The following is a 24679-nucleotide window of genomic DNA, read 5'->3' as shown; positions in this document are numbered from 1 at the left end:
AAAAAGAGGTATCTTCAGAACCACATTATATCATCACAGACACACATTATATCATCAGACATCTTCATCTCTGATATAATAATTTACAAAAAACGAAGACTCAAAAAAATATTAATTTAATATAAACAAATATAATTTCGCCAATTTATTATTGGCTTCACCTGAAGTGCTCTACAAATTTATTAAAACAAAGAGATAAGCAACATTACGATAAAATTACATAAATATGTACTTATAGAGGTAGAACTGTTCACAAAAAAAGAGACATGATTAACATTAGTTTGACACTTTGACAATTAGACTGACAATTTTCAAAATAAGTTAATATACACATAAAACAACAAAAAGTGTAGAGTGGATTAAACGACTTTTCTGATAATCATCAGCAAGGAAAACATAACTGGAGCAAATCTGAATGTGAACCAAATGAGAATTGAAGGTGTCTCATAGCACAACTACTTGGGAATTATAATCCATTAGTCGTGGGAGAATACCCAAGAGATTAAATGTCGCATCGGAAAGGCAATAAGTGCATTCTTGACTATGAACTCTGTCTTCAAGAGCCATGACCTGACCGTAGAAACAAAAATAAGGCTCCTTAAATGTTACGTGTACTCAGTGCTTCTTTCTGTACGGAGTAGAAACGTGAACATTGAAGGCGGAAACTCTATCAAAACTTGAACATGAAGGGCCGACCGTAAGCTGCAGTACTTGGGACATATAACGAAAAATCAAAGCAGATATGACCTACTCCAATGTATTTTGCAAGGTTCAATTGAAGGAAAAAGGGCCCCAGGACAAAGAAGAAGATCCTGGCTTGCTAACTAACCTGAGAGCATGGTATAGAAAGACCTCAACACAGTTATTCCGTATAGCAACCAACAGTCAACATAGCCAGAATGGTTGCCAACGTTCGGAACGGACAGGCCACCCTAAGAAGAAGACAGTTCGGATGTAGAAAACTCTTTCGAGTAGAGACTAATGTTCCCTGTAGACAGTAATTTAACAATTTTAAGTATAGTTTAATCCATTTAAACCCAACCACTGTTTGGTTTTGAGGTTATTTTGCAAATACTACAATTTTAAGTATAGTTTAATCCATTTAAACCCAACCACTGTTTGGTTTTGAGGTTATTTTGCAAATACTACAAAGTAAGTAATTAACCACATGTTTCATATAATAAACAAAATTTTACCCTACGTTTTTATTAATTTAGTGGGATTACTTGATTTTAGGTTCACTGGAGATATACTGATTAGTCCGAAAACGTTTTGAACTTGATCCTTTTGGATTTTTAAATTTAATTTTTATTTAAATATACCAATTACAACAGAAGTATATTCTACTTCGATATTCGAGTTTCTTAACTATTTGGTATACAGCCAACTTCTGGGGATTATCCCTTTTTAATGAAGAGTGTACTGTACGCTATCCTCTTATGTTATTATGTTGAAGCAGTATGCTATTGTTTAAAATTTATATGGATGCCATTGCAGGAGTTGCTATTTGTGACATCATATCATGTTTCTGGTGATTATGGTTGCAGCTTTTAATTTCTCAGTCCTTGTTGAGGTAGCTAATCCGTATATACTAGTCAACAACGACGTTTTCAGTACTTTGTGATATCGGTTAGTTTAAGCTACTTCGTTTGGAGGTTTCCTTGTTTTGCAATTTTACGTATCCCAATCAAATCATAGCACAATAGATCGGCCAGTTTTACCATGCCTTTGCAGATTTCTTATTATTTCATCTGTCCGTAGATAATAAATTATAGATTTACTCGAATTAAATTATCTGTTTCATTTCGTAACAATGGGTTTTTAGCCCTACTCTAAGTGGAAGACCAAGGGAGGGATCTGTTTAATCGTGTGACTACTGTGTCTCTGACCTACATATATATCGACTGCTAATATTTGACACTCAATGGTCTGTATATTGTTGTAGGCATGTATATACAACATATTTTACATATAATCACCAATCCAATTACAAATAATAAATAATGTTCATATAACATTTTGTGTACATACTTAAAATGTATACATTTTACTCTCAGATTGAGATAAAGAGTATTTTTCCGTATTTCCATATAATACAAGCACATTTATATTTTTACGGTGGTGTTTGTCTAACATACTTAGTATAATCGAAACAAAAATTTATTATCGTTTGGTAAATATTTTCTTTCTCCGTGATAAGACAGTTTACTTAACAGTTTAGTCATTACCGAGTAAAGAATGAAAGTGATGGGCAAGGAGCCACGAAAACTACGATAACAGTCTGATACAATTATGGAGAGAGTAAATATGGATATGTCTTCCGAGAAATAGGAAATTTTTTTGTTAACAATATTGCACTTTACAATCCTTATAGCAAGAACGTGATCACGTCCCTTTGATACAGCTTTGAATTTTAATATTACTTGCAATTTTATAATAATACAAAGATCTCTGATCTCCGTGTTGTGGTACGTCGGCTTCTTTTAGTATCTGCCATAAGTGTTTGCTATTTGACCCTATCAAACGCTTTGACATAATCTATAAAAAAAAAATGTATAATGAGATGTTAAATTCCGTAGATTGTTCTATGTCTGTAAGTTAGCATATCCGTTTTATAAGGCCGAATTCAGACCAACACTATAATTTATTACTAATTTATTACGGAAAGAAAACATTTATTGCTGCAGTCGTTTCCGAGAAACAGTGGGTATGCTATCCTTTGTTTTCCATCATCCTTTGACCCTCGCTTTTAGCTTGGAAAGCTTTTTTGCTATATTATTTGCATAGACCAGACAATATTTCTCTTAAGCTACAATATCCATATAATATGGCAGCTACGAGATATAGTCCATATTTTATTGTTAAAGTTTTTCTAATTTTTAAGTAAGCAAGCAAGAAATAAACTAGTTTTAAGACAAGTACACACATACGTTTTTTATTGTTAATTTATTGCTGTATTTCCTTTGTATATAACCTTTTATTAATTCACCATCTTCCGAGAAACAATGAAACTGTAGTTTCCGAGAAACAATGGGTGTTGTAGTTTAAGTATGAAACTACAATAATTTTTGTGTTTTAGAAAAAGGTGAAGCAATAAAAAGCATTTTTGGCGTTGAACTGCATCAATAAAATAAGTATGTCAAAATATCAAATTATTTTTTATTGCATTTATGGTTAAATTTCAGAAAATATATTATACGAACATCAACTAATCGTGAATTTATGTATAGTACCCATAAGTTAGTTAATACTACTAGTTTGCTGGTAATTGAAAGTAATATATATTAAAACAAAAAGTCGAAATCCGAAAATTTCTTAGTTTTCTAAACCAAAATTCAGATTATTGCCTAAATCTGTACCTTCTCCAGTTTTCAAAGCAAAATAAACGATGAATGGAGCGACATGGGGAATCTAAATTTGCATTCCACAACATATCAATTCATCTAGGTAAGAACCTTTCGTGAACTGGTTTCTTATACCCAAAACGAGTAAATAAAGATACAGAAAAGATAGTTAAGATTTGATTTCAGTATAGTGCCTCCACTATTCGTCTTTTCAGGACTATTCAGAAGCCCTAAACGTGAAATGACAGGTGAACAATGAACAGACGTTTTACAATTCTGCAATACTGCCTCTATTCGTCGTCTGTTTTAGGCAATAATCTGAATTTTGGTTTCGAAAACTAAGAAATCTTTGGATTTCGACTTTTTGTTTTTATTATTAGACGGTGCCGTAACGTCTGTATGAAGCTATTTTATTATTACTTCTGTTGATGAAAAAGATTTGCAAATAGTGGGTAGCACTATACTGAAATCAAATCTTAACTGTCTTTTCTATAATGAATATAAATTTAATTGTAGTCGGAGCATGACCATGTTTGCAGTGGTATTTTATTTTTTTTGTAGAATGTTTTTCAATTATTGAAGCTCCATATCGGCAAGTGATTCGAAAATTAAACGCATGATTTGAAAAGTCTGGGTTGTCGACCTTTCTTGTTCAAGTAGAATAATATAACTTATATGAAAAATCTCTTATTGTTAAGTTCCTGAAAGGAGGAGGAGAGAAACGTCAATGGGAACATGTTAGAAGGCGGTTAGACGTGATACTTTTATGATTAATCTTGTTTTGACTTAAAATAGAAAAATGGGATGAGCCGAATCTGCAAAATAATAAAGGCTACAGACATTGATGATTACTTAACCGTAATAGTGCTATAACTGATCTTAATATGTACAACAGCAAACGTCATTTTTGATCGGGTGCGCGAAATGACACCGTTTTGCTTTTGCATTTGCAGATTCATGAGACCCTCGAAAACATTGGAAACACAACATTTATTCAATAGCGCATCTACGAGTTTTAGTTACTGCTAAGTGTTACTGTATATTTATTATTAAGACAGACTTGTTTCATTACCGCAATTTGTTCAACCAATGGCTCCAAAATGGGTAATTTTAAAATCTGCGAATCGAAACTTTAGAAATTTTAGAAACATTAAATCATAATTGGCGCCATTGGTTGTATATTCTGCATTTTATTGTCTTTATGCTACTGAAATTTTAGGTCGCCGTTGTTTAACCTGTATTTTAAGACAGTTAAACTCAACTGTTATTATTCTTATGATTCAACTTTCTCGTCAGAAGGTTTAAAACTTCAATTTTTTTATTTGTAGACTACATAAGTTTGACAAACATAAGGTGAAAGAGATTACTTTATATGAAATTCCAACTGTCAAAAATTAATTAGATGGCAATATGCTTGTTTCTATATTGTTCCTCTAACTTTCTTTGAAAGTCGAACAGTTCTTAAAAGTTAGTCTTTTAATAATAAAATGATTGATTAATTGATAATATTTCCAATTAAAATGCACTACGAAAATAGCATTCGATAAATACTTGATAGTTATATTATAATTAATGGATGGGTGGATCATTCGTTGTCAACAAACGAGAAACTATTCATACAACTTACTAATAATAACCAGTACAAACATCGAATGTTCACTTATGAACTATTTTTACCTTGAATAGTTGCATATTGCATTTATTTCAATGTGTAATTTATGTGGAGATTAAAGTTCTAAAATGTTGCAACTCGACATGTACAAATGATCACTAGATTATTTCAATTTACAATAGTATCTCACCTGTTGTTCGCAAATGAAATATTAATAACCGTTGACATGAAGTGGGTTTTAAATGAATTTATGGAAAATCAGGTGTATTCTTGATGAAAGAATCTCGATTATTGTGTTAATTGCCACTCTTATTTTATTTTACATACTTCATAAAATTTTGCTTATAGGCTTTATAAGCTATGTTTCAGAATATTTAACCTACAAACTTTTTTCACAAAATGACTTTTGTTAGATATTTGATTACATCAAGACTGTCCCAATCTTATTTACAGGTAAACTAATTTGTTTCCGATTCAAACTGCTCTCTATAATTTAAATTAAAATTGAAGAATCGAAGTTATAATCTTTTGACCTGAAGTTTTTAATTGTGTTATCTTTTGAGATCTAAATGCTGGCTTAATCTATAAGAAGAATAACGGAATATGTGAAAACATATTATGCGAATATGAAGTGGGCTTCAGATAGAACAGAGCAGTAACAGACCATGTATTTGTTTTAAAGGAAATACAAATTTGTATTCTTATGGTGCCTATCCGTTACGGATGTTGGACACTAAGGTGGCTATTCTGACTTTGTTGACTGCTGCCCTGAAAAGTGCGGTAGTGGTTAAGTTAAACCATTTTCGCAGGTTACGCAGCCAGGATATTCTTCTTCGTCCTGGACCTCTTTTCCCATGCACTTTAACTTGAAGTATGGTTCGAAGTAGGTCATATCGTTGTTCATTGCGCATTATATGGTCCAGGTATTCTAGTTTGCGACGTTTTATGGTTTACGACTAGTTCGCGCTCTTTACCCATTCTATGTAGTACTTCTTCGTTGGTAACTCTGTCTATCCAGGAAATCCTCAACATGCGTCTATATCACCACATCTCAAATGCTTCGAGTCTCTTCAGTGATGCTTCAGTGAAGGTCCATGACCCCACGCCATATAAAAGAACGGAGAATACGTAGCATTTTAGTAAACGAACTTTTATTTCCAATTTTATATCGTGGCTGTTTTTTTTTGAGATAGATTTCTTTCATTTTGACGAAAGCTGATCTTGCCTTCTCGATCCTTATCTTAATTTCCGTCGATTGGTCCCACTGTTCATTTAAGTTTTCACCCAGATAACAAAAGTTGTATACTGTATAGTGTACAAAGATTTATATATACTGTGCAAAAAAGCTGACAAAAGTAGATGATAAAAAGTTTCTCGTTCACCAATACTTAACGAAGACAACGTTGTTCAGTTTGGGAGCTTCATTGGGGGTAAAATTGAGGATAAAATACTAATTACATTAATTAATACGCAAAGATAAAGAAAATGTAATATAACTATACTACGTTTCAAACGTTAGATTCAGTGTGGTTGTATACAGCAGTTAACAGCATAATCCTCTACAAGTACCTGCCTAATACTTTTATTTGCTTATTTTTCTCAGCGGTCATCAAACAATTTATAATTTTCTGACGGTACTGAATAATTATTTTTTCTTTCAATTCACTCGTGAACGGTCAACAAAAAAAAAATGTTAATAAAAAACAATTTTTAGTGTTGAAGTAGATTTTATTTTTTGTGTTTGTCGGATTTTATTATATGTATGTCTGAGCAAAGAATTTCAAGTTTTGGTCTAAACTAGAAGAAAGCTGTGCGAAAATTATTTAAATGTACCAAAAGTCTTTTACAGACAAATATAATATGGAGAAAACAGAGATAAAGGAATCGTTCAATTAGTTTATAATTACCGCTTGTCTATTGACCGTGACCCGCATTCTGACTATCTTCCAGCACAACAATATCGTGACAAATCATTAGTTTACGGTTATGGTCTTTGGTATCTTTATGCAATTATGATATTATTGAGAACATGGATTAAAATGAATATGGGGAAGCTTATAGTTTAAAGAACTCAAAGAAAAACATTGACCGAAAAGATAAAGCCACATAAACAATTGCTAATGAACGATTGAAAAAACAAATTTCAATAGACATTTCTAAAGTCGATGACGACACCTGGGAGTTTTTCGTAAAAAAAAATTATTTTACTTTTTGATGGGTCAAAATTTTGTCAATTTTTTTAAAGAACTTGTTGCTTATACTTGGTGCTTATGTACATATATACCACCTTGTACATGTAGTTAGTCGGCGCGTGGACCTGATCCATGTATGTTTATCATTGTTATATGTATATGTACTATGTACTAAACAATTCATTGCATTTGGAACCTTACGGCATCTGATTTCACAAAAAATGGGTCAAATATATTGCGTGGTATACTATACATGAATATACATCTATAAACTTAATTTTTGATCGTTGTTCATTTATAACACATAGTTAACATTAATTTGTAATAATTAGTACTAATACGTACTTAAAAAAGTACAGCCCTTTGAAGGTAGAAAATCAAAATCGATTTTTTCCAATATCCCGTGAACTATTTGATATGTTGCAAAGAAAATTAAATCACACAAAAAGGAATAGCATACGTTAATAAAAATACATAAAAACACCAGCACCCGATGGCATATCAAATAGACTTCTTAAATATTGTTGAGAGATAATTGAAATTAGTGGTACTTTTTCAGGAAACCTTAAATGGCAAACATGTACCAGTCCACTGGAAAACCAGATGGATTACCATACCTATACACAAAAAAAGGATATAATAAAAAACTATCGTACAGTGACCTTGCTTAACACAGCTATTACACTGCGATTAAGGATATTTGCCAATAAGATTACTGAAAATACATAATCAGTGAAAAGCAACAAGGCTTTCGACAAAATAGACCAATTGCAGATGCTACGCTCATAGACAGATAAATTATTGAAAAAATATTGGAATATAAAAAAACCTGCTAATAGGTGCTTTATAGATTTGACTGAAGCCTTTGACTGCGTTAAATCTTGTTCTTCTTTTTCTTCTTCCTTTTTATAAGCAATTCTGCTTGTTTATTGGCTTCATACCTCTATGGACGGTTGTCACTCCATATTTTACGCGGTCGTCCGATACTTCTTCTGCCGATTGGTGACCTATCTCGTGCTATTTTGACGACACGGGTCTCCTCCATTCTGCTTATGCGGTTATTCCATTCTTTTTTTTCTATTTTGTGTCAATTCATTTATACACTGTACGTTATATTTTTTTCTAATGTCTTCATTTCTCTTTTGATCTCTCGTATTTCCTGTAATTCTTCTTAGTACTCTGATCTATGCCATTTTCAGTAGCCTTTGAGTTGTAGCTGTGTCGGGTCTTGTTTCTGAGGCATATGTCATTATTGGTCTTACACTGGCTTTATAAATTCTGACTTCATCTCAGTGTTAATGTGTCTGTTGAATCCCCTTGTATTATTCCACTGCCTATTTCTATAGGTTCTGTAAGTTACAATTAAATCAGAAGTTACAATTACTAAAAGAAGAAAAACCAGTTCAACATAATGGTCAAGATAAAGAATAAATTATTATTCACAGGCACAAAAAATATCTGAACAATACCTATTGAACGTTACTTACCTATTTACAAATGTGTTTAGCTTATGTTTAGATAAATGCTCAAAAGAGCCTCCCTCCATTTCCTTAATGCATATTCGGCACCGATTTAAAAATGAAAATGGAATATTTTGATCTCATTGACCTCATTTCTGAAGAAATCGATTTGCCGCTTCAATAATTATATTCCTCGGTTGTTCATTCCTGTTTTTTTAATGAAATACGTCCTCTTTCATAAAACCCTAAAAGCAACAATCAATAGGGGTAAGATCTAGACCACTGGAGGCCAAAAAACATTCATACCAGAACCCCTTCCATTTCAACCTCCATCATACTGCCTGAAACGATGTTCTTCAACTTCTTTATTGTAGTGACTGGAGACGTATCCTGTAAAAAGTATATTTTGGCTGAGTGTGATATTTACTTCTACCAAGTACTCTGCTGATAAACGATTTGTAAACATTGGAAATAATTTTCACCATTTAAATTGTTTGGAAGAAATCATATTCGTCGGTAAACCATAAATGACTAATGCAATTGACATTTCGACTGTTTGCTGTTCAAAATTAGTCGCAAAATCCTATTATCTCAATGTATCAGGTTTTTAGGGGTCTTCTTCTTTTTTATGTACTTTGGTTACCAATATAGATATCTTAATTTTATTCATTGCCACCCCAAATAGCATACTTGTATAAATACCATACCAATCTCGCAAGTTCTTCAACCATGAAGTCTTTCTCCGTCCTGGACTGCGTTTGCCTGCTATTTTCCCTTGCATAAAATTCTGTAGCAATCTATATTTGAGACCTCTCATTACATGTCCGAAGTACTCCAGCTTTCTCTTCTTGTTGCTTTTTTTTTAATTCAGTAGTCTTGCTGAGACGTTCTGGTATTGTGGAGTTTCGAATGTTCTCCACTCAAGAAACTTTTAAAATTCTTATATAGCACCACATTTCGAAAGCCTCAAGGCGATTTAGATCATTTTTATTCACAGTCCAAGACTCGACACCATAAAGTAAGACGGAGAATACGTAGCAGCGAAGTAGGCGATCAACAATGCCAATTTTAGGCCTATGTCACATAATACCTTGGACATCCTACAAACGGCTCAGGCCTGCTCAATTCTGGATCTAATTTCACCGTGACTCTCTGCGTTTTAGTTTAACTGATATCCAAGGTAAACAATTTGATCCACATCCACATAAAGTTTGGTACTACATATTTACATATACAGACGGTCTTATATTCTTTTGTTTACTTATTACGAGTATTTTGGTTTTCCGTATGTTCAGATCCAGACCTGATTCCTTAGAGCTCTCAACGACACTGTCAAGTAATGTTTGCAGATTTTTTCTTGAGTAGATGCTAGGAGTACTGTCTCCTCCGCATATCGCAAATTATTAATGACTTCATCGTTCACAATAATTCCTTCTTGTTTTTCAGAAACAGCATTTCTGAAAATTCTTTCGGATTAAATGTTGAAAAGCAGGGGCGACAAGAGTCATCCCTACCGTACGCTTCTTTTAATGGTAAGAGCCCGTGATTCCAAACCGTCTAGGAGGTCAACAGTATTGATTCGTTTTGGTTAAAAAGAATTAGATTTAAGAGCTCGTTAGGGTAGTCACGCCTTCTTCAAAACCGGTGTACTTCAGTAGTGTTTATTCCCTATATATCTCTAATGGAAACTTGCAGTTTATGCCAGTTGACAAAATGATAAATGATAAAACATGTAATAAGCATGTAATGTATTAGCAGTTATGGGAGTATAAGTGCAACTATCTTACGAAACATGCTGGAACAGGGTGTAAAGGACTAGGCGATGCCTCTGTCTGGAGGTATAGAAAATCAGGCAGGATAACTGGAAGTTTCATACAGTAGTACAGAAGAGTTCCTTTGCTATATTTTATATATTATATTTATATTTATAAAAAAAATTTAAAACCGACAGAAAAGTTTTTTATAAAAATCTGAATATTAGAAATATTGAAATTACGCCAATATTTATTTTGTGTATAATTTAAAAATAATATTATGCTTGCGTTTCTTACAAAGAATAATTTATTTGCGTAAGAATTCTTGCATAAAAGAGCTAGGTATAATATCTGTTGTGATATAAATATAAAAATATTTGAACAGTTCTAATTTTTGTTTCTTTACAAATTTTATATTTGCAACAGCGTTTCTAACATTTTTAGTTTGCCTATTTATTTTCGAAGTTGAATCAATATTAAGTCGTAGTCGAACCAGTGACAAACAATGTTTGTCTCCACGTTTACAGGATACGGAAGACGCATCCAACAGGAAACAGTTTGTGTACGTAATGAATATTAAAAAATGATGAGAAAAATGCAGTACATCCTGTCGGGACGATCCACAAATAAGAAAGAGACGACCTTAATTACAGCGTTTAGAGATGTCTGACCGGTCCAATATCGGTAGATAGATCCAAGAACACGGCGGGGCATTTCGTGGCAATGGCAAACTGCACTATGCAATTTACGAAACGCACTAAACAACGGCGAATCGTTGTTGCTCCGCCGTCGACGACTAAATCAAGATGGCCTTGGCTCCATACCAGTCGATGCAGTTATATACACAACACACATACATACATATACCGAGTGATTTAAGAAAACTTGTGGTGTAAACATATCAATCGATTCAATTCCATTTGTTTAAAAATGCAACATAAATGAAATTAGATTCAAAATATTAAGGTACACAAAACGTCATATTCTATTTGCAAACTCATTACTCAAATAATACCATAATACCACTAATTACACTGGTAATTACATGTCACGGAGAGGTTTGATGAGGGAGGCTAGGGCTCGAATTGGGCTCTAGAGCCATAGGATGAATGGAATTACATGTCACAAACTCTGCTTTAAGAAATATAAAATAAGTAAGCGTTAGAATGCCGGAAAGAAAAATAATGTAGATGATGGACGATAAGATCACACAAAGACAGGATAAGAAAATAATATACAATGTATCATTGTATAATGATGAAATGCAGACCTGAAAGTAATAATTATAAAACAATGAGATGAGCTATACTAAAAAAAACTAGAAAAAGATAACAGCAATAGTGTTAAGCTAACTCGAAAAATAGAAACAGCATGCTTAATAGATAAGGGGTTATGTATTTCACACGGTGTACGAAAAAAATTAAGAGAAATTGTGTGACTGAGCACCTACTCATAATATATAGGCAATTGTAGTAGAGACGCAAAAACGAGATGAATAGTATTTATGTCCAATGAGAACCTACTTGACTGTTTATGTAATCTGATAATTCACAGAATACTGAAAGACTGCTCTCTGCAACACTGAATGTTCTTAGAGTTACAACTAAAAATAAAATGGTGACTTTAGACTTTGCTTTTCTATCACTTAATTAAAAATTAAAAGAATTAAAAAGCTAAATGCTTGGTGCACAATGCCTCCAACCTTTCCCTGTATGAATCGGTATCAATAGAGTGTTATAACGTTATTTTTGCATCTCTGCGTCAGCATACACTCGGGCTGATACAAATTCATACACGGAACGGCAGGCGAATGTAGCGAATAAGCGAGAGACATTTGCTGGCCGTTCAGTGTATGAATTTGTATCAGTCTGAGTGTATGATGACGCAATGATGCAGAAATAACGTTCTAACATTCTATTGATACCGATTCATACACGGAAGGTTTGACGAATTATGCTCCATGCGCAATATATTTGGCATTTAAATTCATATATAAATATATATATATATATATATATATATATATATATATATATATATATATATATATATATATATATATATATATATATATATATAACTTTAAGTTTATACAATTTATTCTATTGTAACTCAATTCCCACAATGCAGAAACACTTTTAGCGTCTTTTAGGCACCGACAAACGGTGCCGACAGGTCAATTAAGGATAATAAGTTTGCAGTGTAGTTTGTATCTTATTTTTCTTGGAATATGACTATTCTGTTTTTCAAAAACCTTTCACTATTGTACAGTTGTTCGAAGAGTAAACTTGTGCAATTTTTAAATTTAAAACTATGGCTGAGAGATTTGTTAGATCTGTTCAAATTGTTACTTTGATTAATAATGGAATGAGTCAGAGAAGTGGCCAGACAGCTTGGAGTCAGCCGTTGTATGGTCCAAAAAATTTACCAACGATTTATAGGGACTAGATCTCACGAACGACGACCAGGATCAAGCCCGAGAAGAATCACGATGGCCAGAGAAGACTGTGTTTTACAACGCACTTTTTGCAAAATCGGTTCTTTACGGCTAGATCAATCCAAAACCTTTTCAAAATGCTCACAGGTGGACTTTAAGCACTTCTACCTTGAAAAAAGGTTGAGGGAATTTGGTCTACGGGCTCGCTGTCCAGCAACAGGACCTTTGTTAACAATAGCACATCGACAACGCCGACTACAGTTTGCTAGAGACCACGCGCATAAAACGCAGGATGGTAACGCAATATCTGGAAACTGTCGGTGAGCCAAAAATGAACTGGCCGGCACAAAGTCCAGATTTGAACCCGGTTGAACATGTTTGGGACCGACTCAAACGAAGGGTAAGAAACAGAATACCTGCTCCAATAAATCGTGAGCAGCTTCGGTTGGCGCTCATAGAAGAATGGGAAGCTTTTCCTCAAAACGACATCCAGAATTTAATCAATTCAATGCCAAATCGAATAAGGAGTGTAATTCACAATAGAGGTGGTAATACACAGTATTAATACACACGACTTAATTGTAATTTTATAAAGGAAACAGAAAAAATGTACAATGTTAATTTTTTTTATTTTTCAATAAAATCATTATTTTGGAAGAAGTTATTTTTTGACATTTGTTATTTAAAAAATGATTGCATACTGCTTTAGAATATATTCTTAAACATTACACAAACATTTAATGACAATCACTTTATGGTATGATTCGTAAAAATTAAAAAATGGCAAAAATTTTAGGTGGAGTCTTTTTCGTGACGCGCAGCGTATATGATTTCTGTCTGATCTAACTGTAAAACGACTGATTCTTCGTAGATATACTAAGACTATCTATATTATACATATTTATTAGATTTTTGGTTTGTACTGAAGTTTTGTAACCCTATTACTTTTTGTAACAATCGATATTCAGTATTTAAGGCAGCAACCCACTTTCTCAATAATTATTCGACACCGCTCTCTAACGCATTTTTTATTTAAAATTTTTAGATAGATTGGATCTCTCAGTATAAAAGTAAATACGAGAACTAAAGTATCAGTCAAAGATTCTTAATCAGTTTCAGCGCAAATTCCACTTGCATGACGACTTTTACTTGAAATAATTACACCGCTTCAACATCGAGCATCGATTTCAACGAAATATCGACTCTGAAAATGTAAGTTTCTAGGTTATGCTGCGATAAAAGTGAACTTGCCACATTACAACGGTTACATTTATAGGTTGACACAAAAATCAGAGAATTTTAAAAATTATTTGATACATTTGCACGTATTTTCAAAAACTGATAACTTTAGTTACACAAACAAGAAGGACAATCTTATAATATTGCAAAAGGAAGAGAAAAGTACATAGGAGCTGGTAAGGGATTTAGTAAATATCCCATTTCTTAGATAATTAGTGGTTCCCCCAGAACGTCCCACCACAAATAATACATGTATAATTGTAACAATACAACACTGAAAACTTTATTTTAAACTCTTATCACTACAGCTGTTTCGGCTGATTGTCTTTCTTTCAATACTTACTTCAACTTACAGGGCAAAAGATCAGTAGGAAGACGCCAGAACTCGTGGCTAAAAGACCTGAGGAGATGGTTCGACCGCTCATCCGCAGAAATCTTTCGCGCAGCAGTTCGGCAACCTTCGAAAGGAGACGGCACCATGAGAGATGGAGAATTACCAAGAAATTGACAAGAAAGACAATGAGTCTGATATGCTGAAGATTGTAAGAGCAGTTGAGCATCGAAATTAAAGGCAGGAAAAATAACAGCAGGGTAAACAATATAGAAAATAAAGAAGCATATGTTGAAAAAAGGGGGGAAGCGAAGAAGATATGTACAAGGAAAAACAGTTAGTTTTTGAGCATAAATTGAGCTATATTTAAAAATAAATAAATAAGAAAGAAACTTCTACTGAATAATTGAATTCTACGTTGAATTAATCCAGCTTAATACCATACCAAGATATTATAAAGACGAAGAGGGCTTTAGTAGATGGAATTGGAGTAGTAGATGGAAACGTGGAGAATCAAGATCAAAGTCAACAAATGCAAATAGCAATTGAAGTAGTAGTAGACCAAAACGATAATGAAAAAGCACCTGCCAAGGAAGAAATTGTAACTATAATAAATAATTTTACGTTTCTAAAAGAAGCTGAATTTCTAAAAGAATCTGGCTATAGGCTGTAATTAGAAATCACATGAATTAATTCAGGAAGCGTGGATAAAAGAAAGTATACCCAAGCAGTGGAAGGAAGCTATTCTCTGCCCAATACCTTATATTCAATTTTGGTACTGATGAACATATTACAGTTAAATTTAGTAAAATCTTTAACAGCATCAAATTATATGTTTTATTCCACTGTCTTTTTGATACATTGACAGCTGTTGTTTTCATTGTGCCTTTTTTCGTTATTAAATTTGAAGTTACTATTGTGTTCTAAGAGGTTGCTGAATTTATTTGCGTGTAGTTTTTTTCTTTGGTATGTGTTTGGGTACACTATATGTGTGCTATATATTATTCTATTGAAATCAGAATTTGATATTAGGTATATAATAAAGGAGCCATCAATTCTTACAATTTTTTGTTCTATTGAAAATAAATTAAACCTGTAAAATTGCTCTCTTTTACTGATTATGGCTAAATTGGTTCTATGTAGAATTTTATCCAATCTTTAGCTTATGTAAGGTCTTAGCGTCAAGCCCTTGGGAATGATGTTATTGTCCTGGCATCGTGGTAGGAATTGGAGTGAACTGAATATCAGGTCGAAGACACATTCTATAATTATCCGAGACGGATAGTGCGTATCCGTCTCGGATGTTGGCGACCATCATGGCAGTCTGTATTTTGCAAACTGCTACTCTGAAAAGATTTGTGGTTGTTATGTTGAACCATGTACCTACGTAGATTTTTCAGCCAGGAAATCCTTCGCGTTCCTGGTCGTCGTTTTCCTTCTACTTTTCCTTGTAAAATTAATTGCAACAACCCATATCTTTTGCTGTGCCTCATGATGTGACCGAGGTATTCGATTTTGGCTGTTTTTGTTGTGGTTAACAAATCTTTTCCTTTTTGCATTCTTAATAAAACTTCCTGGATAGTAACGTTGTCGGCATAGGATATCTTTAGGATTCGACGATAAAACCACATTTCGAAAGGCTCAATTTTCTTGCAGGTAGCGTCCACGACTCAACTCCGTACAATAGTATAGGAAGTCATTACAATTAATTGTTGCTTAATCCAATATAAAAATATCTAGAAGTAGATATTTTTCCACTGTAGAAACTTGTAGACTCTCTGTAGTCTACTGTTACTCTTTCTAGTAGAAATAGAAAATGAACAAGAATATATAGCTGACCTCTATGTTGTTAACCCTCGTAAGTCGGTGCGGGCTGCAGCTGGTGCAGTACCGGCTTACCCTCGTAAACCGGTGCGGGGTACTTCTTTTTCTCATCTATCTTTTTTAATAAATTTTTTTATTATTGTTTATTCGTATTAAATTCAATTCTAAAAGCATTCCACCTATTACAGTATTTACAACTAATTGCGTTATGTAATTTTTTGGAAAAGGGACTGTGGGGTGCAAACGCACCCCACGATTTGTGAACGGAATATTTTGGTGATAAAGTTGGTGAAGAAAAAGACTCCTATAAATCTGATATGATATTTTATTATAATTAAACAAAAGGAGCTGTTGAAGTAGTGGACAAAATGGCAAAATAATACACAATACAGCATCAAACACGCGGATGGCCCGTGGTAATGTTTTATCATTATTAGATATTTCAGCCAAAAACGCTTTCAAAATTTGGAAAATAAAAAATCCAAATTACGATGGGAAACAGACGGAAGTTTTTTTTAGACTTAGGACGGAAATTGATCTAAGAAAATGTTATCTAACAGATATCAAAACACAAATAATATGCACTCTCAGTTACGTGAAATGATTAAAATTACATATCCTGTATTGGACGTTTCTGATGTCCTACCTGGAACTTACATAGCTTCGGGACAAGGTTAGTGTTACTTATGCTAGAGACAAAAAGACCGAAAGTCCCTGCATTACCGTATTGTGTGTATAAACTTTGTGAAAAATTTCATGTGTCTGTTTTGCAACTACAATTAATTTTTTTTTAATGAAGAAATGAGTACTTTCTTCGTAAAATTATGTGTCGTGGTATAATAAACATTCTAATTATCTTTCAAATCAATTTCCCTGACGTTTACATACAAAAAAGAAATGGATTTGCGGATGGGGTGCAAATGCACCCGCACAGTTGCGGTGGTAAACATCATTTACAAAAGACTTAAGACAGTTATAAGTAATATTAAAATATTCCATAAGGAAAAGAAAAATACAGCCTTAGTGTGTTTTACTGGTATTATTTTTGTGTATAAAAAAAGCGTAAAAGGGGATAACAGTTAATGTTATCCCCTTGTTAATGTATTATAAAATGTATACTTCTTTAGGTTTCTTACATCGTCTCTGCGAAAATTGGCTGTAATGGCTATTTTAACTTTAGAAACAGTGTCGTCTCCGGTGTAATTAATAAACGTATGAAAAACTGATTGCAACTTGGTGCAAGTTTCCATGTTTATTAATTTGTCCAACTATTGCGCAATATGGTGTAATATTGCGTAGTTGGCCGGTACGCTCTTATTGTGGCATTATCTTGAAGAGACGATGCCATTATGGTTTTATTAGGTGGTGGAAATAAAACACATTCTTTCTAAGAAGAAAAAAACTCAGCTTCAGAGTCTTAGAAAGAAACAGAGCCCTTCGAGCAAAGTGCTCTAGGGAGCTACCCTACACGGGTAAAACCATGAGTTAGACACTACTATCACAACTGACTTGAGATCCGAAAATGTCCCATATTTAAAGATAAATTAACTTTTATATGAAACCTTTTCATTTCTCAACCAATTAAATTTAATTATATGTTCCAGAAGGAAGGGCGATGAACATCGAAGTGCGTGATTGGTGGCACTTGATGACAACAGCTTGGTCTAAATGATTGACCCGAACTGAAAACCAAACAGCTAAAAATGTATAAAAAAATATTAATATTATTAAAAACACAGAAGAAGTGTTCAAATTTCTTGAGCTAGGGTGCTAATAAGTGCTTCCTTAGCTAATAACTAAAATTTGTTTTATCTGTAACTAATATTACCAAATATTCTTGTGCTTATACATTAATGTATAGGCTAAGAAATAAAGGGACTGATTGAAAATTCACGAAAATAATAAACTCAATATTACAATCTTCTTTTTTTTTAATCGCAACATTTATTTGGTCTAGTTTTTATTAATCTATTTGAAATTGTATTTAAATTACAAACTTATCTCATTATTATCCTAAGTCAATTTTCTAAACAAATATATTCACACAATAAATCTCTGTTTGATCTGAAATGTAAAGGCATATGTAAACTTTTGAAGAGATAATGTATCGGAAATAGATAGATATATTTTAAAACACTTTCCAAAGTTCAATGTCATTTTGTTTTAGTTAGCATGAATACAAACCCACGTATTGAATTGTTAATTCTAGATTAAAACATTTCATTCAATGATTTAGTAAAATAGGTCAGTACCTACAGTTCACTGATTATGCAACACGAAACAACATTACTTTTGAATTATATAAGCTAAAGTTAAAGATATATTCAATATTTTAGTTATACTTACAGTCACTCTTCAAAATTAAAAGCACCAACAACCACCTAAAGAGGAAACTAAAGTATTCAAATATTTTTCAAGAAATGAAACTAAAAATATATCGAAATCTCAAATATATGCCATAATCTTAAGAAATCTATTAATTAAATGAAACATTGACTAAGGTAAAAAAAGACTAGTAACTGTGGCCATTAGAAATATAAAGGCAGATAGAAAATCAAACCATACTTTAACCACTAATGAATTTTAGAACTAATAGAGGGGAAACCCAAAAACAATACATAAAAATATCGAAGAGATGGCTAGAGTAAAAGCTCCAAGCACTCCGTGATTAAAAATAAGGAGGCTATTTTAATAAGGGACTTTGAACAATTGTCAATTCGCTGGTGGAAATGTATCAAAGAACTTTTGTATGGGATGGGACAGAGTTAGAAGTACATTTGTACGACGTAAATGCAAGGTGGAGAACATCAAGAACTGGGTAAGAAATAGAAGAGTAGAATGGAACGATCATATAAGCTGAATGACAACAAATAGAGTAGCAAAGACGGCAAGCGACGATTCCCCAATAGTAAGACGATCAGTAGGAAGACCGCGAAAACGATGGAACGGCAACTTATTGGAGGCACATTGGAAAACAGATAGAGTCATGTCTACATAAAAAGAAGAAAATGATTTAAAGAAAATTGTTGCGACATACGTTTATTTTTATGTTTACATTTGCATCAAATTTGGATTAAACTTAGTTTATGCATTTTATATGACGTGGCTCGTGACTCACGCATAAATCACGTGTTCGTGAGCGTGACTTAATTTGGGAACTCACGGGCGTGACTGAAATTAAGTAGCCGTGACTAGTTGTGACCAGAAATGGAAAACCACTTACACATCCATCCCTAGTATTCATTTATATTAAATAAATGAATCGTTACTTGTATCCTCTTATATGTTTTGTAGGTTATGGCAGGTTATTCTAGGACACGAGGAATGGATATTTCATAATAACTTCTGAATCTTGGGCTCAAATAAAAAAAATTTAATGTCTTGTCACATATTGTGTTTGGACGTAAATAACGTTACTACAAAACATAATATAAGGTAAAATAAAAGCCAAAAGAAGTTAAGGATTTCTTGGATGAAAAACTTTGATTGTTTTAGGCTTACACATACGATCAAGAAGGACATATTGATCTCTAACCTCCGCCAATAAGATGGAACCTAAAGAAGAAGGTAGTCTATTTTGAACTATATTCTTGTATATGTTGTAATACTCTGTTATTTTCTTTGAATACTGGAAAATCCAAGAATGGAAAAATATTTCACAATTACTGATTACAGTTCAACAACGTCCTTTGTATATGGCTTTTAACTGTTTGTTATCGCATGTGAAATAATATTTGCCTTATTGCAATTACCATTTATATCAAGCAAACGTCTTCCACAGAGATATTGTTACTATATTAAAAGTTTGTAGTTTCATTATATTATTTCTATTCTAGGACTGCTCTAAACGACCCGAAGATTATGATAAACAACAACGACCCCATTCTAGCCGGTTGCGAATGACCTGATTCTCTTGGAATAAGGCATCGCATAGTCGTCGCCGCTGGCATCGGGGCGAGAGTTTCGCTGGGTCGCGCCCTTCTTTCTGCCGGTCGGTGCTGATTCGGGTGCCGTGCCAATGCCGGCAATCCACTGACCCAATTCCGGATACACAGGAGGATACGAGATTGGTGCCGACCTAACGCAGAAGCAGGTTAAAGTCAAAGAAATCGTTAAAAAGGGTGGTTTCGAGACTTCATAGTAGTTTCACTTTGTGACCTTTTGTATATTGAAGACGTTTTTTTTTATAAAAAAATTAAATGATTTTATATGAACTGGCTAGCATTAGACACCATTGTCTCTGAGCATTATAATTAAAATTTGGAGACTGTTAATAACTACCGTTTTAAATTCTGTTGAACCCATTTTTATACTTATGAATTAAACGAATCGTTGTTAGTAGTAAGTACTTCCTGTCCATTAACGCAATAATTGTCATCTATTTTCATTAAAGCCGTAACAACTTGGGAATGAGCAGATATAGCTGCGATTCTTAAACCTTACCATAGACAAGGCAGCTAAGGGAACCAGTGCTATCTGCTATTATTATTATTATCCTGATTTTACTCAAGCTGCCTATATTAAATGTTCTGAATCATGGAAATTTCTAAAAACAATTAGATCTAATGAATATAATTGTACTAACATTCAACTTAAACCTACAAAAATGTTGGTTAATCAGTATGTACAATTGTTCACAGAAGACAGAGATAAATATCCTATACCATCACCAACCGAAATATGAAGTGAGAGCGAAACTTTCCAACAGACTCACGCAGTGTTTATACCAGTACGTAAATAACTTTGATTGAAAAACTAATAACAAAACAATTAAATACCATTATGGAAATTCACCCTATGTTCGTGTATCTCGGCAATGTGTAACAGCAATATCTGGAAGGATAGTGTGTTCCTGTAGAGGAAATTTGATCTTTGACTACGCCTGACAAACTTTTTAAGTCAAAGTATCCGAGACAGCTTGTTGATGTGGGCATTAATATATAGGCCAAGATCTTGACAATGAACAGACTCAAAACGTAAAAGGTATGCTGGTTAAGTTCCAAGACGTTTCTGCCATGGATGAAAGGGACGGCAAAACAAGCATAGCAACCCATAAAATCAATACCGGAGATGCTCAGGCAAACAGGCAACAACCAAGAAGACTTCGGTGTACGAAGCGAGATGAAGTTAAAGTAATTATTCGAAATATGGACAAACACGTCATTGAACCATCCAATAGTCTGTGAACCTCACCTGTATTCCTAGTCAAAAGAAAAATAGTTCTACACGTTTTTGTATTAACTACCAAAAGCTTAATTTGGTGACACAAAAAGAATAGTTACGACCAATCGAGAAAAAATGCCATCATGTGTAGGATCAGGCATTTGGCAATTTACAGTTATGCCTTTTAATCTATGTAATGCCCCCGTTAGCAACACTGCTATAGGAGCTTTTTTCAGCAAAGTATTTTCAAAACCAGAAAGAAGCTGCGAGGTGTGATGAAGCTTGTGAACATGTCACAAATACCTGTATAGTCGAACGTTTTTTTTACTACGAAAGAAGCAGGCCTCATTTTACTAAATGAAAAAAAAAATGTGCAGCAAACAAATCAATGGAACGTAGACTCTGCTTACCAATATTGAAAGAAGAAGTCAGCAATAAGAATATATCAACGTTAACAAGTTAATAGCGGGTCAGAGACACACCATCTATAGTTAACTACATAACCACAGAAACATCAGAATTTGATTAATCTGAGGGTAAAACACCTCAAAATGGCTAATGTATAAAAAATCGAGCCCAAGTAAGTCAATTGTCAAATTTGACAACTATGACCCCGTGCCAATTTGTAAATATTGACAGTTTAAATGTTTTAATAGTTTTTATTTTAAAGATTTTTTTGAAAACCATTTCCGAATTGAAAATCGAAACGCCAAAAAAAAAATTAAAACCGAATTCTTGTAACAATAAAATGTAGTTTAATCCTTTCATATAAAATAATACACAATAATAAGACAAGCTAAGATTTGGAGAATAAGTAGTGTTAAATATAAAATACAAATGTGTATATAACCTATGTGTATATAATATATTAGACGTTGATGCCGAGACTCCTTATCCAGTTTATTGCCTCTGGTGCTGATTCAAGGAAGTCCCCCATGGACCTGAATATGCTCGAAGAGAGGCTTCAGTGGTGACGTGTGGTATGGTTTATCTTAGATAGCCGCAATTACAAGCTGAAGACGGAGTCTTGACCCAATTCTGCAGGATTACAGCACATCTATCGGACCCAGACGTGATTATATTTACTGCCATTCATGTCCTGCGATTCAAATCAGAACCTGAAATATAGCTTATCAGGATGAAGTATTCTATGAATATGTGGTTCTATGCTCCCTTCCCATCTATTATTCCAATAGCCATTTATTTCACGTTGGCCGCTAATAGGGGCCTGGAGGTTACTAAACGGCGTGTTTCTATGTTATTTCACTCTGTTCCTTCCCAAATTGGGAATATTTTGATGTATCGGTAAGTCTGGATTATCATTAATATTTTTAGTGTTGTTAAGTTGGGTATTAATATATCGTGTGTAAGGGCTGTTAATACCAATAAGGTGTGTCTTATTGCCACATTGGGTAATAATAGTATAGCGATTATTTTGACATTTTTAGAAGTCTTGTACTTTAGAAGAGTACTAGCATGGAGAAATTGTGTTTTCACTACAAATTATTGACATTATGTATTTATTTACAATTATTTCAACTAATACACTGACTTGGAAAAAGGCTTGTCTTATTGCCGTATTTGGTAATAATAGTATGGTTTGTATTCCTAGCGAAGCTTTGAATATTTATTTAACTCTTCTTTCAATCTTAATGTTTTTCTACATTCGTTCATATACAAAAACGAACATGTATCAGCTTCATATTTACACCTTTTGATGATGCTTCACTTAGAAAGAATTAATAAATTGGTTTTATGTCCACTAAAGGTCGCTACTTTCGATATGTTTACATGTAGCTTCTTCAGGATTGCTAAAACAACGGTAGGCTTAAGCAACATTCAACCTGATTATTAAAATAAAAAACTACTCTTTCTATTTTGCAAGATTTTTTTATGTTCTTGTTTATGCAGTTATTTTAAACGTATTGTTAGAATGCATTTTAATCTGTTTATCTCTTTGCACTTTGGCGTCAAAGGATTAGACAATGAATGATATTTATGATTTTCCAACTATTTTTAGATGGCGTGGAAGGCAGCTTGTTTATTTTAGTTAGGTGTTTTGTAAATATTAAATTTCTTACTTTGTCATAATCGTGGTCTACGTGGCAATTTTCCTATTTACTAGTTCATTTGTATAGGTATTTATTAGTCTGTTTGTATTTATTTAAAACTAAGAGGCTTGATAAACTTTGAATTAATTGGGTTATTTTGTATAACAGAGTTTGATTTATTTGGTTGTTAGTTGTAAAAAAGTTTCGTTCGATATAAGTTGTAATACGGTGTTTGTTCTTTATTGAATGATTTCAAAACAATCAAAATATCTTTTAACTTTTAAAATACGGATATCTACAATTTCTTAAATAATGTTATTAAATACAAAGTAAACCTGACAGTAATTGCACAAACAGTATTTAGTGCACGTACCTTTTATTTTTGTTTAATTAAGATGCAGTAGGAGATACACATGTTTATTATTGCACCAAAAATAAGATTATTAAGGACGAAATTTACATATTAACAGACGTATTTAATAAACTACACATCAATTTTAAACTGTATAAGGAAGTGAGTAAACAACTCTTGTTCCAATAAAAATAAAATTAACTAACTAACTCTTGTTCCAATTTTATACTACCACCTCTTTTTATTTCTATTTTTTAGTTCCTAATTTTAGTTTTCATTATTTTTTTTTCTTTTGTATCGAGAAGGTCTGTGTTTTTGATTTTTTTGTACTTTTTGTTCTTGTTATGTCAATTAGTTTTTTTATTTTTAATTGCGAAATTTGCTTGGCTCTGTTCTATCGCACCTTATTTTATCCAATTATGGACGTCCTGATGTTTTTACGTAGGTATAGAAGTGCACACATGCTTTTAAATTCATTTTGAAAACTCAAAATTGGTTAATTTTACGAACTTCTTTTGTGTAGACCCACTATCAATGACTAATCTGATACTGGAAGGAATAATCAGAAAAAAAAACAAAAAAAATATACAGGAAACAATCGTTAAAAATTATCATCAATATATAGCATTCACAGATGATCTAAAACTATTAACGAAACTATTAAGTAAGAAAGTACTAAAAAGATTAATGAACAATATAATAAAAGATGCAAAATAATTGGGCTTCTCATAAATAAGGAATAGACAAAATACATGATAATGGGAGAAACAGATAAAGAAAAAAAAATTTCACATTAGAGACAGAAGGAGAAAATACATGCATGTTCAGAATTTACTTACCTGGGTGTAAAACTAGACGAAAAGGAAGGTGAGATAAAGGCAAGAATACAGAAAAAAAAAACAAAAAGTATGGAGTATTGC

At 33.0% G+C, this 24679-nt stretch overlaps 1 protein-coding gene across 2 annotated transcripts in view; it reads left to right on the top strand.

Moving 5' to 3' along the window:
* EcR (Ecdysone receptor) overlaps positions 1-24679 on the top strand; it is a 995783-nt gene that overhangs the window by 505278 nt on the left and 465826 nt on the right. The window lies entirely within an intron of this gene.

This window comes from Diabrotica undecimpunctata, chromosome 2, assembly GCF_040954645.1.
Source record: "Diabrotica undecimpunctata isolate CICGRU chromosome 2, icDiaUnde3, whole genome shotgun sequence".
NCBI classification, from domain to species: domain Eukaryota; kingdom Metazoa; phylum Arthropoda; class Insecta; order Coleoptera; family Chrysomelidae; genus Diabrotica; species Diabrotica undecimpunctata.
This window is presented reverse-complemented; position numbering and strand designations above follow the sequence as displayed.